Below are 26,041 nucleotides of genomic sequence, written 5' to 3' on the forward strand. Positions count from 1 at the left end.
AAATTAGGTCGTTCGAAACTCTAAACTTTAGATCCGATACGGATAAAGAAATATGACAGAGGAGTTTTAAAGTAAGGAAGATTCGTCCTGAATATGTCATTGACCTGGGTTTCTTGTTCGATGATAAATATGCATTTAGTTTTAAATCCACATTTACATCTTGGGGTTATCTTAAATTCCTTGGTGTAGAGCCAAAATATTACTCCAACCTAGTTAGAGTCTTCTACAACATTGCTTCCTTACAGCATGAGCCTAATAAGCCTAATATAATAGGAATTAATACCCATGTCATGGGGAAGGATATATATATCTCCGGATACTATTGCGGAGGGTCTAGGTGTCGAGAATAAAGGGGATTCGGATGAAAATGATTTAGATACTACAATACAACGGGTTGCTAGAAATAGCCCAATTCACCTAGATGTAGAGTTGAGAGTGTTTCACAAAATGCTCACTTGGTATATCACCCTACTGGGGAAAACATTCAACGCTTCGAGATAGCGATTATTGGTGGATAGCAAAGTATAAATCCAAAACAGCTCCAAACATTGCTAAACTGATATTTAATACAATTGTATATATGGTCACAAACGGAGCAACAATTTCAACTTCACTACCATATGGATGTGTCATCACCCATATGTTGAATAAGAAAGAATTTGATTTTTCGCATGACGCTCCTATTCGATTAACCCGCAAGATTGACATGTTATTTATTAAAAAAAGAGGGATATGATTTTGTTGAAAAAATCAGTTGGAAGTGTGTCAAGGATGTTGGATTAGATCAAGAGAGGGAGGAAATGGACCCCATTGGCCATGAAGACGACCAACCAATTGGAGACGCAATGATGGAAGAAGCTCTAGAAGCTCCAGTTGGAGATGATGTCACAATTAAGACGGTGATGGAATACATGGTCAATTTTCGGGAGCATATTGATTCCCTTGTGAGTGGAATGTGAGCCGATATTTCATCATTGCACGATGAAGTCTCTATGTTGCGTGACAAATTATGTCAACGACATCAAACGAGTTAGGTAATTAATTATTTATGTTTCTAAACATTTACACGTTCTGAAATGTATTTTATTTTCTTTTAGCAGATATGGACAACCAAGAGGTCAATGAAGATGAAGATGACGATGAAGATGATGATGATGATGATGATTATGATGATCCAAACAAGTGTATCATTTCTGCAACGTCGCCTGCAAGAAAACTTGTAATTTTTTTATGTCAATGGTGTCCTTGCCTACTTCCCAAGACAACCGAAAGGTTTTAATTCTGTTCTTTTGTATCCATTGTTTTAACATATAAGCGTATAACTTTAATCTCATTTTCTTCATATTGTAGATGTTATCCTCAGAACATGATTATATGAATTTATGCATTTTTGTGTAGACAATTTTGTTGTTGTCATTTGGTCTTCCAAGATGAGGATAGAACTGTTGAGCAATTGAATTACTATAGCCAAAATCGTTAGTATACAATTATATGTTAATATTCAAACTTGATTACAACCTAAGGCATAACATCGACCCTGTACTTGAGAAACTACCTTTACTGTCTGACCATTTTCTATTCACTTGGGTAAGATGAATGTCATTACAGTTTGCTGACTTTTATTTGTGTATGATTCCTACATATTTATGTTCTACTGTTTATGAACAGGATCAAAAAAATTGCAAAACATATGATAATGTTACCTACTGTAAAGATCTCAACGATGTTTGGAACACGTTTCCTTATTTTAACGACCTAAATACACTGTTGGTCGATGATTAACCGGAAAAAATGATTTATAATATGGTAAGTTACATTTATGCAATATGTTTTTCCAGTTATACAGGTGTTCATACATTGATTGATTAACAATTTATGTGTTTATATAGAAATACAATTACATATGTCCACATTCCTTTGACGCTGCTTCCCATTCGGGCGGCAATGCTCTAGGTATGACATAAATTTATTCTTGCTTATGCGAATTTAGCTTATTGTTAGTAAAATTTCACCTTATTAGTTTGATAATTGAAATTATTTATATATGTCCTCAGAAAAAGGCGGTAATATACGAGAGTATTTGGAAAATTTGTTGAAGGCGCCTAATGTTCCAGACTTCATTAGAAATAACCCTTTTTCATCAGATTAATTTTGTTGTGGGTACATTATTTGAACATTGTTATGTATAAATTTTTTGTGTATGTATGTTTTGGTTTGATTATCTTGTGTGTATATTTTCATTCGGATGGGATGGGTTGTGCATAACAAAACAATCTATCTATCTCTTCCATGTGAGTACTTTATTCCCACCATGTGACAAGTGTGACAACCCCATCAACTCACAACTCAGCTTTGAACTCAATCAATATTGTCTTTTACCCGCTTGATGGTTCATAACGCATGTTACTTGAACAGTATGAATCAATTATGCAATTTTCATGTTCAATTTAACACTGCATTTCAAATTCATTTTATGTGTAATTGGAGTTTGAATTTCAATTTCAATTTGAGTTTGAATTTCAATATAAATTTCGGCTCCACTATAAATATTAGCCCGAGCCTTTGTTCCATCTAAACAACAACATACTCAATGGAAGCATCGGGAGTGTTTCAAATTTCATTTATAAGGTAACGACTTACCTTTTTCAAAACTTATTAACTTAGCTAATATGCATGTTATCATTGATTATTCCAACATAGAAATATCGGTAACTTACAAACATGTATCGACACATAAAGTTTCCAAACTTAAAGTTTCCCATAAAGTGTCGATACATTTATAAAAAGTATCGATCCAAAAAACATCAAAACCGAAAATTATAATTGTAATAGGTAAATTTACAATGTGACTGGTATAAATATATCGATTTTATGAGCAAATAGGTCAGCATAAAGTATCGACACCTTTTAAATTTGTTTCGATACTTTTTTTCCGAGCCTTTTCTCAACGAGCTTCACGCATAAAAGTGTCGATACATTTAAAATTGTATCGATCCAAAAAACATCGAAATCGAAAATTATAATGTAATAGGTAAATATACAATGTAACCAGTATAAATATACCAGTTTTATGAGAAAATAGGTATACATAATGTATCGACACTGTTTAAATTTGTGTCGATACATTTTGTCCATAATGAATGCCAAACGGGGTGCATGCATAAAGTGTTGATATATTTTTAAAAAGTATCGATCTCAAAAACATCGAAACCGATAATTTTAATGTAATAGGTAAATTTACAATGTAACCAATATAAGTATACCGATTTTATGAGATAATATGTGAACATAATGTATCGACACTTTTTAGATTTGTGTCGATACATTTTGTCCAGAATGAATGCAAAACGGGGTGAACGCATAAAGTGTCGATACATTTATAAAAAGTATCGATCCAAAAAACATTGAAACCTAACATTATAATGTAATAGGTAAATTTACAATGTAACTGGTGTAAATATACCGGTTTTATGAGAAAATATGTTAACATAGTGTATCGACACTTTTAAATTTGTGTCAATACGTTTTTAAATTACGCGATTTTTTCCTTCATTATTTATATATAACGCTATATAAACCCTAAATCAACAAACCCTAAAGCTTCTCTTCTCTTCCACTCCGATGAATACCAGCGTTCATAACGGTTACGGTCAGTTATTCATGTAAATTTATCGAATGCTAGGGTATTGATTTCCAGATTGGACACTTTTTTCCCTTCACATGTTCGATAGGTATGTTGTCGAAACTCTAATATTTTAGAATGTTAGTCTTCGAAAAGAGGGGTTAGGTTTTAAAGTTTACTGTTTTTGAATGGTTATAGGTTGAAAGTTCAATCTTTGTTCGCGAAGATGATGACCTTCAAATGGAGCCCCAGCGTATCAATATTGAAGAAAATCGAAAGTGACCAATTAGAATTGTTCTTAATTTTATATAAGGATAGTTGTTACGATGTACGTTCACGTTTTGGGACCAATTAGTTAGATGCATGATGTAGCCTATATCCTTGAGGTAGAGCACAAGAAATCTGACACTTAATGATTTACCAAGAGCGGTAGTTTTTTCTCTGCATGAAGACTGAACCTAGAATCAACGTTGCAATCATGCCTATCATCCTGAAGAGAACCTGCTGAATAATAGGATTTGCACATAACTGCAAGCATTTTAAACCCTAAATCTAACTACTCACATGGAAAATTATGCAACAGACATATCAATCATTTTATGGGAAATCATGACATCTCTGTTTTATAATTTTCCATGTGAGTAGTTGGGTTTAGCGTTTAAAATGCTTGCAGTTGTCTGCAAATCCTATTATTCAGCAAGCTCTCTTCAGCATGATAGGTATAATTGCAAAGTGATTATAGGTTCGGTCTTCATGCAGAGAAAAAGCTACCGCTCTTGGTAAATCTTTAAGTGCCAGATTTCTTGTGCTCTGCCTCGAGGATATAGGCTATTACATGCATCTAACTAATTGGTCCCGAAACGTGAACGTATATCATAACAACTAAACTTATATAAAATTAAGAACAATTCTTTAACAACTGAATACAACAATTCTTCAATAATTCTATGTAATTATGTATGAGACGAGAAAAGTTAGCAATAGGTTGTTGTACATATTTCTTATACACAGTAGGAGTCATGTTGATATTTACGATATATGGAGATCGTTGTCATCACGTGCGGGACTGAATGGCTCTTCCATTTCGTCTTCGAAAAAATCATTTGATGTAGATTGTGTACTTGTATTCAAACTGAGCTTGACTTGAGGACATGTTAGTTTGTTATGTCCCTCACCGTTGCAGTACCCATATACCCATATCGCCTAATTTTCTTCTCGGCCTTGTTTTTCGGTACTTCTTTTCACTTGCTTTGTTTTCCTTGAAGTTCGCGAACGTTGTTTACTACACTGCTCTGGTTGACTGAATCATTCAAACCAAATGAGTTCTCAAATTCTTCTGTTAGTCTTTTTTTCTCACCTATTACGGTTTTGAAAGACACGTCTGTCTTTGATGCAATGTAGCAAAACCTACTTGACGTTGAACGTAGAGCAACGAACCTTGCCATTTGCATAACTTCTGGAGGTACATTCAAGTCAACAAAAATGGGTGCACAAGCCTTCGCATCCTTAGTCCACCTATTTTGAATCAAAGTCCCGAGAAAATATGTGTAATCCAAGTGCTTCAAAATGTGAAGTTGATGGCGACATGGAAGTCCAACGGTCTCGAATTTTCTGTAGGAGCAATTTAAGGTTTCCGTACGAGAGTCAAAACTAATTTCAAATGTCCTATTTTTTTCTTTGTACTTTGTTAAAATATAATGTTGACATTCATCTGATAAGGACTGAATCTCTTCCTGAATCCAGTACAATGTCTCCCGTTGAAGTTTATCTTGGAACCCACGAAAAGATTCGTGGGTAAAAATCTCAGCAGCATGGCTTTCAAGGTCGACCAGTTTTGTGATCTGGAAGGGCTACATCTAGGAACTTAAGTAATCCGCTTTAAACTCGTTCATACGCATTCTACTAATCTCATCTTCAATTGCACGAACAACATCTAAATATGTCTTTATGTGTTTTAGTGCAATCGCGAGTGAAGCATTCATAGACTCACACCTTTGTGTTGAGCGAATATTGGCAAAGAAATGACCGGTTAGATATGCTTTTGCCCATAAGTGTCGAGTATTTCCCCTCTCAATCACCCATGGATGCTTTTCGACGTTGAATTCTGAAACAACCGAATGCCATTGAATATCAAATTCCTCGATGTTCCACCAAGAAGCCATGCATTTTGAGAATGCTGCTGTAAATTTTGGGTCACCAATGTTAGCTTGTGCATTGTGAGAAAGATGCCATGAAATAATCTGTACTTAGTATAAGGGATAACAGATTTGATAGCCCTCTGCATTGCCCTATCCCCATCGGTGACAACTGAAATAGGCGATTTATTCATCATGGCTTCTAAATAATTCTATAGCACCCACTTGAAAGATTGGGACATTTCGTCAACGATTATTGCAGTGGTAAACACAATTGTGTTATGGTGATGATTGACACCGACAATAGGCATAATTGGTCGACCATACAAATTATCTTTGTACGTTGTGTTGAACATAATTACATCATCGAAGCATGTGTAATTTGATCTCGATGTAGAATCCAACCAAATAAGATTATGCAATGCCCCTGATTCGTCTACCGAGTATGTCATAAAAAACCCGGGATCATCATGTTTCTTATAATCAAAGTAACCAATAAGCGCATTCACATCCCCATCGACGATTTTCTTTGCTTTACCTCTTTGAAGTGCATTGTACATGTCTTTATGTGTAAATCCAACATTATGATAGCCCCCTGCTTGCTGCGTTAAATAGTTCATTACTTGTGACGTTCCAACACCGACCTCTTTCAATACTGTTGCCTCATTGATATCAGCCTTACTTACAGCTCTATTAGAACGCATAAATGGTGTCATAGCAGGTGTGCACAATGCATGATTATGTTTCTGATAAGACTTACTTATAACCCACTGATCGTTTGTATTTGTTGTTGCAACTACGACTCTAGCCTTGCATCCTGTTCTTGTGACTGGCCTATGAGCACATTGACGATCAACAATATTGACTTTTGATACTCGAAACCCTTCTTTGGAACGACAAAATTCTTGTGTCTTCACATTCCCTTCCACGTCAAGCCGTGTTGTTCCCTTACGTGCACTAAACCCATGTTACCATGCGAATCCCTTGTAAAAGTACCAAGCTTGATCACGTGAAGAGAAGAGCTGACCAATATTGTCTGCATCAGTATGATCCTTGGCAAAAATTTTGTTGTGCCTTGCCAGTGGTCCCGGAGTTGATGGAGATGTAAGTAAAGGTTCATTGAACATGTTTCAGTCGTGCTTTCAATAGGATGTGGTATTGGTAGTGGTAGTTGAAGGGTGGGTACAACATTAAATTCGCATGACATATTTAGGTATGTACAATAACTAGATAAATAGGTGTCGATATATTTTCTAAAAGTATCGACCCCAAAAACATCAAAACCAATAATTATAATGTAATAGGTAAATTAACAATGTAACCGGTATAAATATACCAGTTAATTAGAAAACATGTCAACATAATGTATCGACACTTTTTGAATTTGTGTCGATACTTATTGTCCAGAATATAAAGTGTCGATACATTTATTAAAAGTATCGATCCCAATAACATTGAAACCGATAATTATAATGTAATAGGTAAATTTACAATGTAACTGGTATAAATATACCGGTTTTATAAGATAACAGGTCAGTATAAAGTATCGACACTATTTAAATTTGTGTCGATACTTTTTGTCCATAATGAATGCCAAACGGGGTGCACGCATAAAGTGTCGACACATTTATTAAAATTATCGATCCCACAAACATCAAAACCGATAATTACATTGTGATAGGTAAATTTACAATGTACCCGATAGAAATATACCGGTTTTATGAGAAAATAAATCTAAATAATGTATCGACACTTTTTAAGTTTGTGTCGATACTTTTTTCCAGAATGAATGCCCAACGAGGTGCATGCATCAAGTGTCGATACATTTAAAATTGTATCGATCCAAAAAACATTGAAACCGATAATTATAATGTAATAGGTAAATTTGCAATGTTACCGGTATAAATATACCGGTTTACTTAGAAAATAGGTCAATATAAGCGCTACCTATTATATTATATAAACTCTACCTAATATGTTATTGTACTTGATAATATTTCTGGTTAAATGATATAACATAACCAATCTAAATTTTAACCGATCATTTATTTAACTCATCACACTATTTTTAACCGTTTTTTAGGCACCACACCGCACAAGCTCCCGAAAGATTCATAGAAACTTCATTAAAACAAAGTTGACAAACAACTGTATTCTTTTATCTTTCTTTTTAGACTTAATAAATAATTTATTCCTTAAATTATATATATATATATATTATTAAATTATCCTTTATCGTTTTTAAATCTTTAAAATCTCAACACTTAATCTTATTATCGAATTACCTCAAAACATTAATTATGTTCAAAAAAATTAACCACCAATAAATATAGTAGCACATGATATAATGACTAACGTCTGATTTTATTACTAAAGTAAATAAACATTTAAATAAAATCATCATCATCATAATAATAAATATTAAATTTAATTATAAATCGTAAAAATAAATTAAAGTCAATTTAAAGTTTAATATTAAAATTTATTTTAAAAAAAACTTATAATACAACTCAATAAATCATATATAATTTAGAAGAAAAATAATTGATTATTATTTTTGACACGAGAGAGGGAGAGAAAAGATGAATTCTGAAAGGAACTCGGAAGCTTTAAACTCAGTTTAAAACTCAGTTTGTTTCTTGGTAATTTTCGAGTTGGGTTGTCGCCAAATAGGAAAACCAAAGAAAGTTTTGGGATATTTGGTTCTTGATCACATGATCGACATCGGCCATTGAAATCAAATGGGTTGCGTCAGTTCGAAGCAGGCAGTGTCGGTGACGCCTGCTATAAACCACTCCGGCGGTTTACCTGACAATGCCGGTGGCGCCGGTAGCTTAAGGAGTAACTCGGGTCGGTCTCGGATCGGGTTGTCGGAGCTGGAGAAGAAGACGAACAGCATCGGCGGCGGTAGTAAGAAGAAGAAGAAAAAGAATAGTACTAGCGGGGCTGTGACTGATTTGGGGGTGAGTGCGGGTGAGTTGGAAATCCGACTCGCTAAGTTTGCGGTTGGGTAATTTGCAGAAGTACATTGAAGGTGAACACGTGGCAGCCGGCTGGCCTTCTTGGCTTAGTGCCGTCGCTGGAGAAGCCATCCACGGTTGGGTTCCACTCATGGCCGCCTCCTTTGAGAAGCTTGAGAAGGTTTGAATCATTATTATTATTCCTCTTTATTTTAACGTTTTCTATAAGAAAGTTCTTTGTTTCTGAATGTCAGAAAATTGTTTCATTTTGGAAATTGTGTTCTTCAAATAGTTATTCTAAAAATGAATTCTTCCTTAAACAAAACATTTTTAAATCAAGAGAATCTTAAATTTCTTTTATGTTCTTTTGTTTAATTCCATGCCATGTAGATAAAAGCATTTCTTGTTTAATCATGCATGCATTTGAACTCTTCATTTTTAGTTAAAGTAGCCGTATTGTGATTTATGCTATTTGGACTTATATTTTCCTTTTTAAGTACTCATCTCAGGCTTTATGCTTCGATTTGTCATTGGGATTTAGGCATTACTACAGGTATATGAATATGATAAAAGCTTCAAAAAATTAAAAATAGCCTTATCGAATATATATTCGTTTTCAACACTCACCTCAAAATCTGGGTGAGAAGGTTTTGATCATTTGCTAAGCTTTCTTTTTCTGTAGAATTCAAAATATAAACTTCAGCCTTGTTCTGCTTAAAGCAACTTTTATAATTTCTCAACATCGTCATGGAATGCTATATATTTCCTGATATTTGATGTAATAATCCTTTTTACTTTTATATCTGATTTAACAGATAGGGCAAGGTATCTATAGCACTGTGTTTCGAGCTCGAGACCTTTAGAGTGGGAAGATAGTTGCTCTAAAGAAGGTTCGTTTCGACAATTTTGAGCCCGAGAGAGTTCGATTCATGGCAAGAAAGATTCTGATTCTTTGTCGGATTGACCATCCAAACTTCATAAAGTTGAAAGGAATAATTACTTCCCGAATGTCATGTAGCATTTTCCTTGTATTTGAGTACATGGAACATGATGTTACTGGGCTTTTGTCTTGTCCTGACATCAAGTTCAGCGAGCCACATATTCGTTTACTTTGCCTTTGTCAGTAAGATTAGTCTTAATGTTCAAGGATGGCTTGTACATGAACACATATTGATGGGTACATTAATTCTAGCATCAATCTTTTTAGGTTATTGTATTTGATGGAATCTAAACACGACATGTTTTGAATGCATGTATCACATTCAAGATTACCATTTAATAATTTTTGCTGTCTTTATATTTGCACGACTGACATGGAAAAAAGACAAAGACACGTATTTGCAAGCCTTAAATAAAACAGAAACACATTATATTTGACGATGAATATTGATTTTGCTTTGTAGATTAAATGCTATGTGAAGCAGTTGTTATCCGGACTTGATCACTTCCATTCACGGGGCATAATGCATCGTGACACTAAAGGATCAAATCTCCTTGTAAATAATGAAGGAACCTTAAAGATTGCTGATTTTGGTTTGGATAACTTCTATCTTTCGGGGAAACGACACCCCTTAACAAGTAATGTTGTAACCTTATGGTACCGACCCCTAGAACTTTTGTTGGTGTTCTAAAGATGGCCTTATATTCAAGCTGTGTATTTGCTGAACTTCTTCTCAGGAAACCTAGCCTGCAAGGGAGAACAGAGGTAAGCGCCTTGCTTAAGCACGTCCTTATATTCGTCTTAAGGATATTTATTAAGAAAACAAAAGGACAACTTCATTGTAAATGACTTGTATTACACGGACAAGCCAATATACAGTTGTTTATTAATCTTAAAATAGAAAAGGATCACTTGCAAGATCAGAACAAGTTTCATAGTGCATGGGAAGTTTTACTAGGAACCAATATGGTGCTACTCTCGTCAGTTTTTGAAATTTCATTGGAAGATTGTGTACGAGCGTGCTTTTTCTGATAATCATTACTTCTATTCTCTCTTCATTGTTTTCTGGTTGTCCTTACTATATTTTTTTTACTGGTATAAGTATTATAGCGTAATGGAAGCATGCTTTTGTTTTTTTGTTCAGGTCGAACAACTCCATAAAATTTTCAAGCTCTGCGGGTCCCCACCCAAAGATTACTGGAAAATTTCCAGACTTCCTCATGCAACTCTATTCAAAGCACAAAAGAACAAACAACCAACCCTCAAACCAGATCATTCTGCGTTGTTACCCCACTCCGTGAATAAAAAAAAAATGGGAGAGTGAGTGAGTGCGAGAGCGTCAGAAAAGTCAAAAAGTCAGTCTCCCACCGTTGAGGTTTGGACAGTGTTCGTGGATAACCTGAGTCAGAGAGTGTCTAGGAGGGCATTGAGGGAGTTGTTTCAGTGTCATGGGTCGGTCAGCAGAGTTTCATCCCGACTGCTCTGAATAAACTAAAATACAGAGCCCATACGTTTGCATTTGTTCAGTTCGTTAATGAGAAGAGCATGGTGAACGCAATCGAGAAATTTAATGGTTCGGTGATAGATGGGAGGAAAGTAATAGTGGAGGTAGCGAAGTATCAAAATCCGCAGAGAGGACCAGAACAGGAAGGGTTTAGAAAGGAATGGAACAATCTTTAGATAAGGGAAGAAGGAAGAAGGAAGAAGGAAGAAGGAAGAAGGAAGAAGGAAGAAGGAAGAAGGAAGAAGGAAGAAGGAAGAAGGAAGAACAGGGTAGGAGTTGAGATCTTGAGCAGTGTAAGGGATGATAGGTTTTACAAGGTTGTGCAGATTCAAAACAAGAGATTAAGGGAAGATCAGAAGTCGAGCGAGAACAGGGGGGCTTCAAAAGTAGGAACAAGAAGGATGAACTTATTCGAGATGCATTTTCCTACGAAAGAGACAAAGTAGATGAAGTGTTCACTGACGGGAATCATTAAGGATTCGTTTGAGTTGAAATTGGTTCAGAAGGCCTTGCGCAGTGATGGCATTGAAGTGAAGTTGGTAAGTTGGGGCTATGCTTGGAATTCTTGCGTTTTATTCTTCCAGTCGGTTGAAGCTTTATCAGAGATTTGGAGTAGCATGAAGGAAGAATTGTCCTTCTGGTTTGATTGGGTGGCACCGCTCCTTGATGATAATGGGATTCCAATGGCGTTTTGTTGGGTTGATTTGTACGAAATTCCTTTCCTATGTTGGCAGGAATCGTTGCAAAGGTTAGCTAAAAGATGGGGTACGCTGGTTGATATCTCGAATGCAACAAGGAACAGGGAGGATCTGTTGATAACAAGACTGCTGATTAGAGTGGCAAGTCCATTTGATGTTCCAAATGTGATCACGTTAGGAGCTTACGAAATATCCTTCAAAGTCAGAATCAGAATTGGGTCGGTTTTTCAGAAACAAGTCTATCTTCAAGAAAAAGAATAGGTTGGTTTTTCAGAGGATCGCTGTTCAGAGGAGTCGTCGGAGGAGAACCTTGAAGAAGGCAGACAGACGGTGTTGGTTGAGGGAGATGGTGCTTCGATTGATGAGTCCCGAGTCAGGGTTATAGCATGGCTGAAAAATGGGAGGACAGCTGGCGTCTCGGTGGATTGCAGGAGACAAAATTCATTATTGTCGGGCAAGGATTAAAAGGGTATTAATGGATGGGGGTCAGACTGTTTTGAACATACACAAGATGTAATAGGTGAGTATGAGGGCCTTGGGTTAAAGGAAGATGTGGGCCTAGCTGGTAATAAGAAGGACTAATTAAAAGAAATGAGTGAACCAAGGTCGCATGGTTCCAGAATTATTCTTGTAGGGCCAACAATTCAATTAACTATTGGAGAGTCAAAAAACGTGGTTGGAGTTTTGGAACAAATCCCAGCGGCGGCTGTGGGGGATGGGCCTGGCAGAATTGAGGAGATTGAATTACCTCATAGTAGTGCCTAAAAATAAATAGCGGCTGTAATTTTTTCGGTAACCTGTAATGCTTCGACAAGAAATAAAGAGGTCGACAAGGGTAAAAGGAAAGTCTTCGAAAGAGTCTACTGCAGGTCAAGGGGAAAAAAGACAGGTGCAGGTTGGAATCGAGAGTCATTTCGGTGAGGTGTCAAGAAGCGAATGAGGAATTAAATGCCACATGGGAGGTGAGTAATATGTTGGGTAAAACTTCTTGTGGTGGGAAGAATGTCTTTGCAAGGAAATTTGAAGAGGCAGCTATTAACGAGGTGGGAGGAGGTGTGAATTGAGCCACATCGCTGTAGGAGGTAGTTGATTCTTTTTTAATTTTAATTTTTTCATGCATTTCTTAGAATATAAGGGGTTTGGGAAAGAAAGAGAAGGTGAGGGTAGTTAGGAGCTTGATTTTAAGGAAGAAACCAGTTATAGTGTTCCTGCAGGAGACAAAATTAGAGGAAGTAAATTAGGCTTTATTAAGGAAGCTTGGTGGGAGGAAATTGAAAGGGTTGGTTTCGTCTCCTTCGGTAGGGGCAACGGGGGGATTAATTAGCATTTGGGATGAAAATTGGTTTGAAATCGAACATCACTTTATTTTCAGTCGGTTCATAACAATTAAGGGAAAAATAAAGGATATTGGTGAGGTTTTATGTTTGGTCAACGTATATAGGCTGGTGGTTGAATCAGAAAAGGAGAGTTTTTTCGAGGAACTACTAACTTTCTTAGATCAGATGGATTGTCCTTTATGTGTGGGGGGATTTCAATACATATGTTTCCCCGGAGGAGAAACTTGGGAAAGCTCAGAATGTTCATTCAATTAGAGTGTTAGGTAATTTTGTTTTTCAAGCTAAGCTTACAGATTTGCCAGTTTCTGGTGGGAACTTTACGTGGTGTAGTAACAGGGAATACCCCGCCTTTGTCAAACTTGATCGGTTTCTAGTGGATTATAGGTTTTTAGTATTTATCCGGATGTGGTCGAAACTATTCTCCCAAAATCATTATCATATCATAATGCAATTCTACTTGAAAAGAGTATGGCAAATTGGAGTCCAAAACTGTTTAAATTTTTTAATTATCTTATGGAAGAACAGGGTTTTCAGAAAATGATGGTTTCAGCTTTCGAAGAGATGAAGAAGGACCAAAAAAGGAGAGGGATTGCGCAAATGTTGACTAAGTGAAAGAATATTATCAAGAATTGGTTGAACAATAGGCATAGTTTGTTGTCGGGAAGGATTTTAGAGCTTGAGAAGGCTATTGGAGAAATGGAGGATGTTATACAACGGGGCTGAATTCTGTTTCGTGGGATGACATTGCCAAGGCTAAGAGGGAATTATGGGAATTGTACAAAAAAAGGAATTAATATGGTTCCAAAAGTCTCGACAAAAATGGATTTCAAACAGTGACCGTAACTCCAAGTATTTTCATCAGTGTGCAGCGAATAGGGGGACAATAAATATGTTGAAGACTATGAAAGTGAAGGGTGATTGGATTTCTGAACCTGATAAGATTAAAGTGAGTGTTTTTAATTTTTTTCAAGGATGCTTATAAAAGGAATCCTACTATTGAAGTGGAAAAAATGGATCTTGAATTTGCAAGATTATCGGAAACGCAGAGCTTAATGATGGAAAGGTCCTTTTCGGAGGAGGAAATTTGGGAAGCAATTGCTTCCTCAGATAGCAACAAGGCATCGAGACCGGATGGGTTAAATTTGGGCTTTTAAAAGGTTCTGGCTGGTTTTGAAGGATGAAATTCTAAAGTTTTTTTTCGGATTTTTATTCAGGGAAGAGATGGGAGAAAGAGGTCAATCATTCCTTTATAACATTGATTCCAAAAAAATTGAATCCAAAGTGTTTAGATGACTATCGGGACAATAATTTAGTAGGTGGTCTTTAAAAAATTCTGTCGAAGGTTATTTCGAAAAGACTGAGGTCTTGCATAGACTCTTTGATTGGTCCGACTCAATTTGCATTTGTACTAGGGAGGCAGATTCTGGATTGCTCATTTGTAGCAAATGAAGGGATCGATTTTTGGAGAAGAAAATGTTTGAGAAGTGTGGCCTTTAAAGTGGACTTTAGGAGAGCTTATGACTCAACAGATTGATCGATTTTGGTGCGGGTTATGGAATACATGGGGTTTGGGCAGCGGTGGCATTCTTGGATCCATAAGTGTTTATCTTCAGCTTCTATATTTGTCTTGGTTAATGGCTCCCCGACTGAAAAATTTAAGATGTCAAGGGGGTTACGACAAGGGTGTTCGTTATCACCTTTGTTGTTTAACCTTGTAGGTGAAATGCTAAGTTTGATGTTGTCCAAGGCGGTGAAGATGGGCCTTTATAGTGGGATTTAGATAGGAAGCACGGATACAGCTTTTCCGCTGTCTCATTTGCAGTTCGTCGATGATCTGTTATTTTTTTGTGGTGCATCAGAAGGGCAATTGAAGAATGTGAAGAGAGCTTTGGCTATATTTGAATTGTGTTCGGGGCTTCAACTAAATTTGTCAAAAAGTAGAATTTTAGGGATTAATGCGGAGGATTCTTGTATCAAAGTGTGGGCAGATTAATTTGGGTGCTCGGTTGGAAACTTCCCAACATAGTACCTTGGTCTTCCTCTAGGTGCACCGAAAAACTCAGTTTCATTGTGGGAACTAATAATTTATAGATGTCAAAAGAAATTGACAGAATGAAAAGCGAATACTCTTTATTTGGAAGGGAGGGTTGTGTTGGTAAAGTCGGTCGTAAGCACATTGCCAATTTATTTTATGTCGTTGTTCAGAATGCCTAATAAGATCCTGAAGAAACTAAATTCCATTATGGTAAACTTTTTATGGGGTGGCTCTTCTCAAAAGAACATGATTTATTGGGTGAACTGTTAGACTGTGTGCAAATCCAAAGGTCAAAAGGGTATGTGTATTATTGATCTAACTTCTATGAATAAGGCTCTATTGGGGAAATGTATATGGAAATTTGCAACAGAAAAAGAGTCATGATGGAAGAAAGTGGTTTGTTGTAAATATAATTTGGATAACACATTTAGTTTGATGGAATGGACAATGAGGTCTCCTATATGTCATCTTGGATTTGGAGAGGAGCGATTTTTAATTGTGGGTTGAATGATGCTTTCGACAATTGTTTTAGGAATCATATTCTTTTAAGAGTTGGAAAGGGAAATGTTTTGTTATTTTGGTCTGATAGGTGGATTTGCAATGTTTCGCTTAAAATGAAATTTTCGAGATTGTTCTCTCTATCTGTGAATAAGGATGAGAGAATATATGAGTTTGGTTTTTATAACAATGGGGTTTGGTGCTGGAACATACAGTTTCGAAGAAATTTACTAGACTGGGAGGTAGAGCAGTGGATAGAACTAATATCGGTTCTAGGTAATGTTAGTATTCGGATTGATGCGAGTGATCAATGTGTTTGGACGGGTAATGGGGAAGGCATCTATTCGGTTAATTCTTATGTTAAATTACTGACATAAGGGGCTGCCGAAGATCCGATTTGGTTGGAACTGGTTTGGACTAGTTTTGTTACTCCTAGAGTGGAGGTGTTTCTGTGGTAGGTCATGTATCGAAAAGTGGCAGTCAAATCGGAACTTATAAAGCGTGGTGTTAGTGGGATAGAGAACGATCTATGTCCGTTATGTGGTGTGCATCAAGAGACGATATCTCATCTATTCTTTTCTTGCTCGATTGCATGGGTCTTTGGGGGTGTTTCTTAAGATTGTGGAATTTATCTTCGGTCCTTTTTGAGCATCCCAACATCTTTTTATCATCTTGAGAAAGTCTTGCTCCCAAGTTTATAATCTAGAATTTTATTCCGGAAGATTTTTTATGGTCTGCTTGGAAGTGCATGAACAATTTGATTTTCGAGAGGGGAATATGTGATTTTAATCATTTGTTCTTTTTATCGAGATACATAGTGGTGAAGTGTTTTTCGATGAAATATCCTCATTGTCTAGTCCTCTTTGATTGCTTACTTGGTGACCCAAAGCTGGCTGATTCTTTTATCCCGTCCAAGAAAGCTAATCCTTCACCGGTCTTTTGGAGTCCCACTCCCATGGGTTTCTTCAAAGTTAATGTGGATGTGGCTGTTTAAAGAGATTAGGAAAATAGTGGTATTTAGGGTTTACTACGAGATGTAGAGAGCAAAGTTTGGGCTCCTTCTCGGCTTCAGTTGGTTCTAGCCCCTTGGTTTTAGCTAAATTGAAGGCCATCCAATCTGGTTTAGCTTTGTTTGAGGTTTTAGAGTGGTGTGGCAAGGGTAAGCTAATTGTTGAGTCTGATTTAGCGAATGTAGGTGATTGGATTAAGAACCCATAATTGTGTCCTTCAGTGCTTTCTTATCTAGTAAAGGATATTGTTAATGTTGTTATTAAGAATAGTGTCATCCTTAGGTTTATCAAAAGGTCCGTGAATTGGGAGGCTGACAGCTTGGCTAAGGCGGGGATAGGGTAGTTTTTTCTGGATAGTGGGGAGTTTCAGAGTTTAGTTTTAAGTGGGGGGGGGGTTATAATAGCCTGATGTTGTGTGTAATGTACTCTTTTATGGAATGACATTTGAGGCACTCTTTTCCTCCTTCCAATGTTCGTTGATGAACTTTTGTACAACAATGGTTATGAAGGGGTTTTTTAATGAGGTCTCGCTATTTATCAAAAAAAGAAAAAAAAACCACAACAACCTTACAATAGTTGTCTTCGGGAGACTTTTAAAGGTTTACCAGCAACTGCTGTTAACCTGGTAGAAACTTTGCTTTCAGTGGAGCCATACAAGCGTGGGACTACTTCGTCTGCTCTTACATCGGAGGTAATCATATCATTTCTTCACTGAAATTATAGTTTTTTATTCACCCTTGTTAAGTATCTAATCTGATAGTAATTGACTATTAGTGTCGTTCTCCAACTTGAATATAAGGTCATCTCAAACACCAAATTTAAGTAAAATCTAGATAACACTACTAAACACCCTTGAATTTTTTGGTTTGGTGCTAACCAATGAAACAAATGGCCTATGCATGGATAAAAAAGTTGGACCAATAAACAAGTTATCAACAAATAGATGGGATAACTTTGAAGCAGGGCTACATGATACCCCCCTTTGTGTCTATGTGGTAATTGTCTCTGACTGAAGATACCCTAATCTGGTTTGATGTGTATTAGAATAGAAAAGATCCTGATGAGGGAAGATGTATTGACTCAAATAGGTACATGATAAAGAGAGCTTACTCGTGATAGAGTGAGAGTATCGCAGAGAGGAATTTATTGGTGTGAGAGTGTCAACTGTTTGCATGGAAAATTTCATTTGGGAGGAATGAAATAAGGGAATTAGATTGGGTACTTGGGCTTATGATCTTTTGTAACATAGTGTGTCTTTTTGTTTGTGTACCTTGTCAGTAACCTTTATCCACAATACATCAACTGATCCAAACTTCAGGTTCTATTTTGCTTCCTTTTTGTTTTGAAGTTGTCTCAATGTGTCTTTGTTGTTCTCATATATGAGCTAGCATTTTCTTTAGAATAACATTACAAAAACATTAATCAGTGTTACATTAACGCTTTTGATAACCTGTTGAATTATGTTTCGATATAACAAATTTAAGGCAAAATATTTTTTGGACTTGAATTGAATTTATTCAAAGTTTTAAAAAGGTTTTAAATAATTCAAAGTCCAATAAATTTGGATTTAAGCAAAAATGCTAAAGGGTGTCAAAGGGTATCCATACACCCTGCAGTATATCCATACACTGGTGTATCGATACACCCTGTAGGTATATCCATACACCTATTACTGCTCAAACACCGAATGCAAATAGTGAACCGATACACCTATGAGTGTATCTATACACTAGTGTATCGATATACACTAGTGTATCTATATACCCTGGCTGCAACGGCTAGTTTATTTGAATTTAATGAAGGGGTACCGATACACCTTGATAGTGTACCTATACACCCTGTTATGGGCAGCCTATTTTTTTATAGAAAAATTATCCCTAAACGGCTCCAAAACATCCCCAACGGCTAGATACGACTTCAAACACATTCCAAGCTATAAATACAAGCTGAGGATAATTGAAGAAGTAATATAAAAACTATCCAAGCAATCAAACACAAGAGAAGAATTTTTCATTCTTATTTCATCTTTCTCTTGTAAATATTTTTTTCTTGTGAGCTTAATTGTTGTAAACACTTACCTTAGATAGGTTTTCTTGTTTACATTTCCTTTCATTGTAAAGGGGTTTTGGTTATAGCTTAGCCTACTAAAAGCTAGGGAAATGTTCTAGTTTAGCCCGTGAAAAACTAGGGAGTTTGTAAAGGTTATCTATTTTTCCTTGAAAAAGAAAGAACAAATTAGTGAATTTGTTGGAAAATCCTTGGTGATGAACTAAGATAGTGGATGTAGACTTGGTTGAGAAGTCAAACCACTATAAATCGCTGTGCAAATTTTCTATCTTTCATTCTCCTTACTCCCTAAACATAAAAACCGTTCCGACCCCTCTTTGTAAACCGTTTCGGTTGTCGATTCGAGCTTCCGAAAATCCCAAAAATTGGTATCAGAGCTTGACTCGATAGAAGCCTTAACATCATTGAGACAATCCTCGAAGAAGCTCTACCGATTCCCGACGTAACCTACAAAGAAATGGCTTCAACCTCTGGTGCCTATTATATTGAAGATTCACCTATTGTGGATTCGTAATCGGTCAACAAGCCACCCTTCTTCAATAGAGCAAATTATGCACATCAAAAGAATAAGATGATGTACTTTATTCAAGCCTACGGTCTAGGAGTTGGAACTTAATCATGAGGGGTTACTCCATTCCACCTGGTGAATACGACGATTAGAGTAATGAAAAGAAGAAAAAGTTCCAGCTTAATTCTAAGGCTATACATATTCTCTTGTGTGCTTTAGGCCCAAATGAATATGGAAGAATCTCATATTGTTCTAGTGCCAAAGAGATTTGGGTTAAGCTCCAAGTCACTAATGAAGGAGCCGACGAAGTGAGAGAAACAAAGAAAAATCTTCTCAATTATAGCTATGAGAACTTCAAGATGAAACCCGATGAAGACATTAAAGGTATGACAGATAGATTTTCTGTGATTGTCAATGGTCTCAGGGGATTTAGAGAAGTAATCCCTAATGAAAAGCTTGTAAGGAAGATGATCTACTCTCTTTCAAGTTCGTGGCAATCGAAGAAGACCGTCATTATCGAAGCTAAAGACCTAAAGTCTCTCACTCTCGATGAATTGATTGATTCTCTTCTCACTCATGAGATGATGTTGAAGGAAGAGAAAGAAAATGAAGAGAAGAAAAACAAGAAGAAGAAGAAGAAGGTAGGCATTGCCTTCTAATCCACCAATGAAAGCTATCAAGATTCAAGTGATGAGGTGGATGAAGAAGTCGATGAACAAGAAGATGAGATTGTCAAAAAAGAGTTAAAGAGATTCATGACTTCCAAGGAAGTGAAACATGAATCAACCAAGAAAAAGAGTCCCCTGGTGTGCTTCAATTGTCAAAGAAAAAGGCATATCAAATATGAATGTCAAATATGAATGTCATCTTCTAAATAAAAAGGGGTCAAGGAAGAAAAAGACATTTGTTGCATCTTGGAGTGATGAAGATGATTCCAATGATGAAGATGAAGTAGTCAACCTATGCCTCATGGCCACTCAAGAAGAATTCGAGGTATCTTCTAACTCAAATGAATTTAATTCATTTACTTTTGATGAGTTACAAGATGCTTATAATAGGTTGTATTTGGGATTTGAGACCATTAATTCCAATTATACAAAATTAATTTCAAAACTCAAAATTGAAAATAAATCGATTTTGAAAGCTAGAGTTGATTTTGAAAATCAAAATGAAATTTTGAAAAATGATTTAGAGCTTTCAAAAATCAAAATAAATGATTTAGAAAAAGAAAATTTTGATTTAAAAGTTAAGCTTGAAAACTTAACAAAAGAAAAAGAATTAATTTATAAAAACAACCTATAATGTTTTAAAATGGCAAAATGCTCACATTGCCATTATCATGGTCATAAGGAACATACTTGTCCTTTGAAGAAAGGAAAACGTTTTAAAATTAGACAAGTATGGGTTCCGAAAGGAACAAGGGGCATTGAAACTAACGTTCAAGGATCCAAAGCAATTTGGATACCAAAATCTACTTAAATGTCTCTTGTAGGTGTGCGGGAGCAATGGTGATGAAGATGACGAAATCAAGATGCTCTACCCATATATGAAAAAGGAATGGGTAACCTCTAAGCTTAAAGGTTTTGATTTTAATTATTTGGTTGCTCATTTTAGTTTAACCATGTATGTGTTTTGATTTTAAATAATTATGTATTATTTTTTAATCTCATGTATGTTGAAAACAATTGATATGATGAACATTTTAAAGTTTTAATTATTTTTCATAATTTTTGTTCATCTTAATAAATTTTGGTCAAAATTGGTTTTAAATGCAAATGATATCATTCTAACAATTGATATCAACTTTTCAAATACTTTGATTTTATAAATTTTAAATTTGTTACCTAAATTTATATGTTTATGCATGTGGTTTAAATGAAAATGATATCTCTCTAATAATTGATATCAATTTTTTTTCAAATGCATAACATTTTTGAAAAGCTTTATGCATATGCACTTAATTTCAACAATTGATATTGCATAAAGTATTTTAGACTTGGATATATTGAATTTCATGAGCTACTAACACGTTTGTTATTATATGTTGAAATTCAACTTTGTTTAAGTGTCAAACTCTAAAAGCTTAATTTTGTTTGGAATACATTTATTGAGGGGGAGCTTTGATTTTTCAAATGATTTTTAAATGTAAAATTTACTACTTACTCTCCAAAGTTATTTTGAACTTCAAATATTGAATTATTTTTTATATAACAAAAAGGGGGAGAAGTTTGGTTTGAAAAATTCAATTTCTTAATGAAAAGGAGGAGCTTAACATTTTCATATATTTTTCAACAATTTTTAACAATTGATATCTTTTTTTATTAAACATTTTATTAAGGGGGAGTTTTGCCAAAAACAATTTTTTAAATGTTTTGTTATATCAAAAAGGGGGAGATTGTTGAATTATGTTTCGATATAACAAATTTAAGGCAAAACGTTTTTTGGACTTGAATTGAATTTATTCAATATTTTAAAAAGGTTTCAAAAATAATTCAAAGTCCATTAAATTCAGATTTGAGAAAAAATGCGGTGTCAAAGGGTATCCATACACCATGTAGTGTATCCATACACCCTGTAGTGTATCCATACACCCTGCAGTGTATCCATACACTAGTGTATCAATACAACCTACAGGTGTATCCATACACCTATGACTGTTCAAACACCGAATGCAAATAGTGTACTGATACACCTATGAGTGTATCCATACACTAGTGTATCGATACACCCTGTAGTGTATTCATACACCCTAGCTGCAACGGCTAGTAACGACTAGTTTATTTGAATTTAATGAAGGGTACCGATACACCTTGATAGTGTACTGATATACCCTATTATGGGCAGCCTATTTTTGTATAAAAATCATCCAAAACGGCTCTAAAACATCCCCAACGGCTAGATACGACTTCAAACACATTCCAAGCTATAAATACAAGCTGAGGACTAGTGAAGAAGTAATAGAACAACAATCCAAGCAATCAAACACAAGAGAAGAGTTTTTCATTCTTATTTCTTCTTTCTCTTGTAAATATTTTTGTTCTTATGAGCTTAATTCTTGTAAACACATACCTTAGAGAGATTTTCTTGTTTACATTTCCTTTCATTGTAAATGGGTTTTAGTTCTAGCTTAGCCTACTAAAAGCTAGATAAAGGTTCTAGTTTAGCCTGTGAAAAATTAAGGAGTTTGTAAAGGTTATCTCTTTGTCCTTGAAAAATAAAGAACAAATTAGTGAATTTTTGGAAAATCCTTGGTGATGAGCTAAGGTAGTGGATGTAGACTTGGTTGAGAAGTCGAACCACTATAAATCGCTGTGCAAATTTTCTATCTTTCAATCTCCTTACTCCCTAAACACAAAAACCGTTCCGACCCCTCTTTGCAAACCGTTTCGGTTGTCGATTCGAGCTTCCGCAAATCCCAACATAACCTTTTCCATCTTTTGCAATGATTCTGATTCTTAATCTAAAATTTTCAGTATTTCACAACAAAGCCTTATGCATGTGATCCATCAAGCTTGACGATAAATCCACTTAGCAAAGAGAGATGCAAAATATCATGAAGAATCAAAAAGGTGAGAACTTCGGTTGAAAATATGTGTACCGAGACATTAGTTTAGGTTACTTTCTGCCTTCTGAAACCATGTTTCTTTTATTTTCATTCTTTTCCAATTTAAGTCCATCTGCATCGAATTTTAATTAACCGTGGGATGTTATGTTCACTATATTTTCCCCATTTTTGCCTATTCAGTTAGATGTCCAATTATTCTTTGTTTTATAAGGTGTCATCTCACTTAAATGCATGAGACTGAACCTTGTGTCGACCAGTATCCTCATGTTCTAGATTAAGCATCTAACAGAATGTAGTATCATTTAGTTTCTAAGACCGCTACCCCAGTTATCATAAATCTCTACAGAAATAGGTTGATTTCATTCTTGATGTTTGCGTGTGGTATTTTTCTTTTTCCAAGGTTTCAGAGAATCTGTAGCCAACTTACGCATGTTATTGTACTACCTGATGAGTGATGATGATCATCTGCAAAAATCTACCATATGCACACATATACACAACTTAACACCTTTGATAACATCTTCGATGAGTTTGTCATGAAAGGTGTGCATGTTGCAGTACTTACCCAATGCCGATCACCTGCAAATTCTAACATATACACACTTATATGTGACTTTATGGTGTATGGTATAATCTTCAATGAACTTGTTTCAATGGCTTCTCAGGAAAACAATAAGTGGAAGAGTTCGTGTGCCTGAAACTAGAAAGCCTGTAAGAAAACCCCATGGAATAAGTAAATCGGCACTGGTTGAGGTCTCTCTCTCTCTCTCTCTTCCTTGTTCCCCTCTATCTCTATTTTTGGCTACCAAGAAAGCCAATTTTCTATACTTCCTTTAGATACAGGATACTGCTGCTGCTGCAGAAATTCAAGGTTCTCGGAAAATTAATTGTAATCATATCAAAATCTCTAAGCACAGAATCATATCAATGAGGGAGTGCCAAATACTTCTACTGATGTACCAGAAGAGACTTTTCATGTAAAGCATGAATCCCAAGGCGATATTCTCTTTTCTGGTCCATTACAAGTTTCTTCATCAGTGGCTTTGCGTGAGCCAAAAGACGAAAAGATGATGCATCCGTAAGATCACTTAGTAGATCTATCTCAAGAGGTCACATTTACAATTCTTTAGATCCTTCTCAATTACATACAAAAGATAACATTGATTCAAAATCACCAAGAAAATGTGGTTGTAATATATGTAGGTCGAACCGATTCTAGAGGACATGATTCGTATGAAGCTGCCGAGCGTTCTATGCAGAAACAATGGAGCCAGTTTGAACACCCAGATTCATTTGATGCTTCTGACGAATACCACTCACAAGAGCTATCGTTGGCACTTTATAAAAGGGAGGGAATGTTGGCCAAGAGAAATAATTTAGTATGTCGGAATTAAACCAAAATCTATGAAATTGTCTTGTCATCTAATTTAAGTTTTCTTTATATATCATATGACATCCGTAAATGAGTTTTAATTTAGTTTTGCATGAAGAATTATGGATATTCTTCAGATTTAAACTGATTTCGTTCGTATTAAAAAAACCTAAAGCTTGAATTTCCTTACAACTTCCTTTCTGAAATGAAACAGAAAATGTAAAACTAGGGTGTGAGTGTTGGACACAGATATGTGCCTGACATAAGTTTTTTTCCATGTATTGGAGGATGATATCCTCATATCCATTGCCTGGATGGGTGTTGCATATGGGTACTTGAGAACTCAAGAGTCGGAGCAACATAGCAAAAATCTGTCTTCTATAGTGTGCCTTTCATACCCAGCAGTGAGAGAGAGGGAGATAAATATGTCCCTTTTTTATATGTAGTCCTGTTTATTTTGTGTTAAAACTAGATGCAAATAAAGAAAAAAATGAAACGAGTTCTATTGAACAAGTCATATATATTGTTGTTTCAACAGGATTACCAAGATGAAGGGAACAAGGTTGAGTTTTCAGGGCCTTTGTTGTCTCAGTCTCATAGAGTTGATGAACTTTTGGAACGACATGAGCGACATATCCGCCAAGCAATTCGGAAATCGTGGTTTCAAAGAGGTACAGTAATAACAACAGAAACAACTATATAAAGCATCTTTTTTTTTTATAGACTATTACTGTTACCAGCCTTGAAAGTATGCCCTTTTGCCCTTGTAGTTTGTCAGCTTTGTCAATTCCTGAACATTAATGTATGATTGAGTATTGAAGTCAGTACATTAAACGAAGAAAGTGTGAGGGAATTAACTATGTGTGTTGGGGGACAGGGGGAGGCTATTTGGACTTGAGGATGTGTGTCAAATACAGAAATATGGAGAATTATACCCGTACATCCATGTTCAAATGTGCGTATACGGATGTTGATACGAGTATTTTAGAGAAAAATAAAGCATCAGAGCAACATAGATAACTACTATTAATGCCATTTTACTTCTTAACTTGATGACCTAAATACTATATAAAGTAGCCATACAATTGAATTTGGTTAATGAAGAAAGCTGTGCATACCAGCAAACCATTCTCCTTACTGAGTTGTTTTTCTTTTTTCTTTTTCTTTTTTGATAATTTCATGTTGTTGAACAAGATTACACTGGCTAACATTATTGATCAATAATTTGCATTGCAGTTAAAAATCTTGGGAAATAATCTTCAAATACTCTCATGTCGAACTCCTGGAAGAAGCTTGTTTCTCGAGTGCAAAAGCGATAAGTTGACCTCCGTGTCCATCAAAGCAAGCCGTTAACAACCTTGAGCCAAAGCTACTGCACAAAAGTAGTCATAAACTACAACATGACGTAATAGGTGCATGCTTCTGTGTACCTTGGCTGATTCTTTTCCCTTCCCTTTTTTTTTTCTCACATCCTTGCTCCTTTCTGCTGATCAAGTTTGACCCCAGAATGTATCGGTTCATAGTAATTGGTTCTGAGAGCCACCTTGTTTATGATCATTGGTTCATATCATAATTGTATTATGATAGTATATATAAAAAATTACATGTTACTAAGGTCATATTCATGTGATATTTGTATATCTTTGTGTCATGTTTATGTCATAAACTAGCCTATGAGTGTATGTATAATGTTAATGGTACTCGAGTGATACATAAAGTAGCAAGATTTCTTTCACAGAAATGAAGAGAATGCTGGAAATCATATTATTTATCCAAAACATTGTCTAATT

At 35.6% G+C, this 26,041-nt stretch overlaps 1 pseudogene; it reads left to right on the forward strand.

Moving 5' to 3' along the window:
• Window positions 1-8,393: 8,393 nt before the first annotated feature.
• Window positions 8,394-25,518, forward strand: LOC120196629 (annotated as a pseudogene).
• Window positions 25,519-26,041: the final 523 nt, after the last annotated feature.

This window comes from Hibiscus syriacus, unplaced genomic scaffold, assembly GCF_006381635.1.
Source record: "Hibiscus syriacus cultivar Baekdansim isolate YM2019G1 unplaced genomic scaffold, ASM638163v2 tig00117034_pilon, whole genome shotgun sequence".
Lineage (NCBI taxonomy): Eukaryota > Viridiplantae > Streptophyta > Magnoliopsida > Malvales > Malvaceae > Hibiscus > Hibiscus syriacus.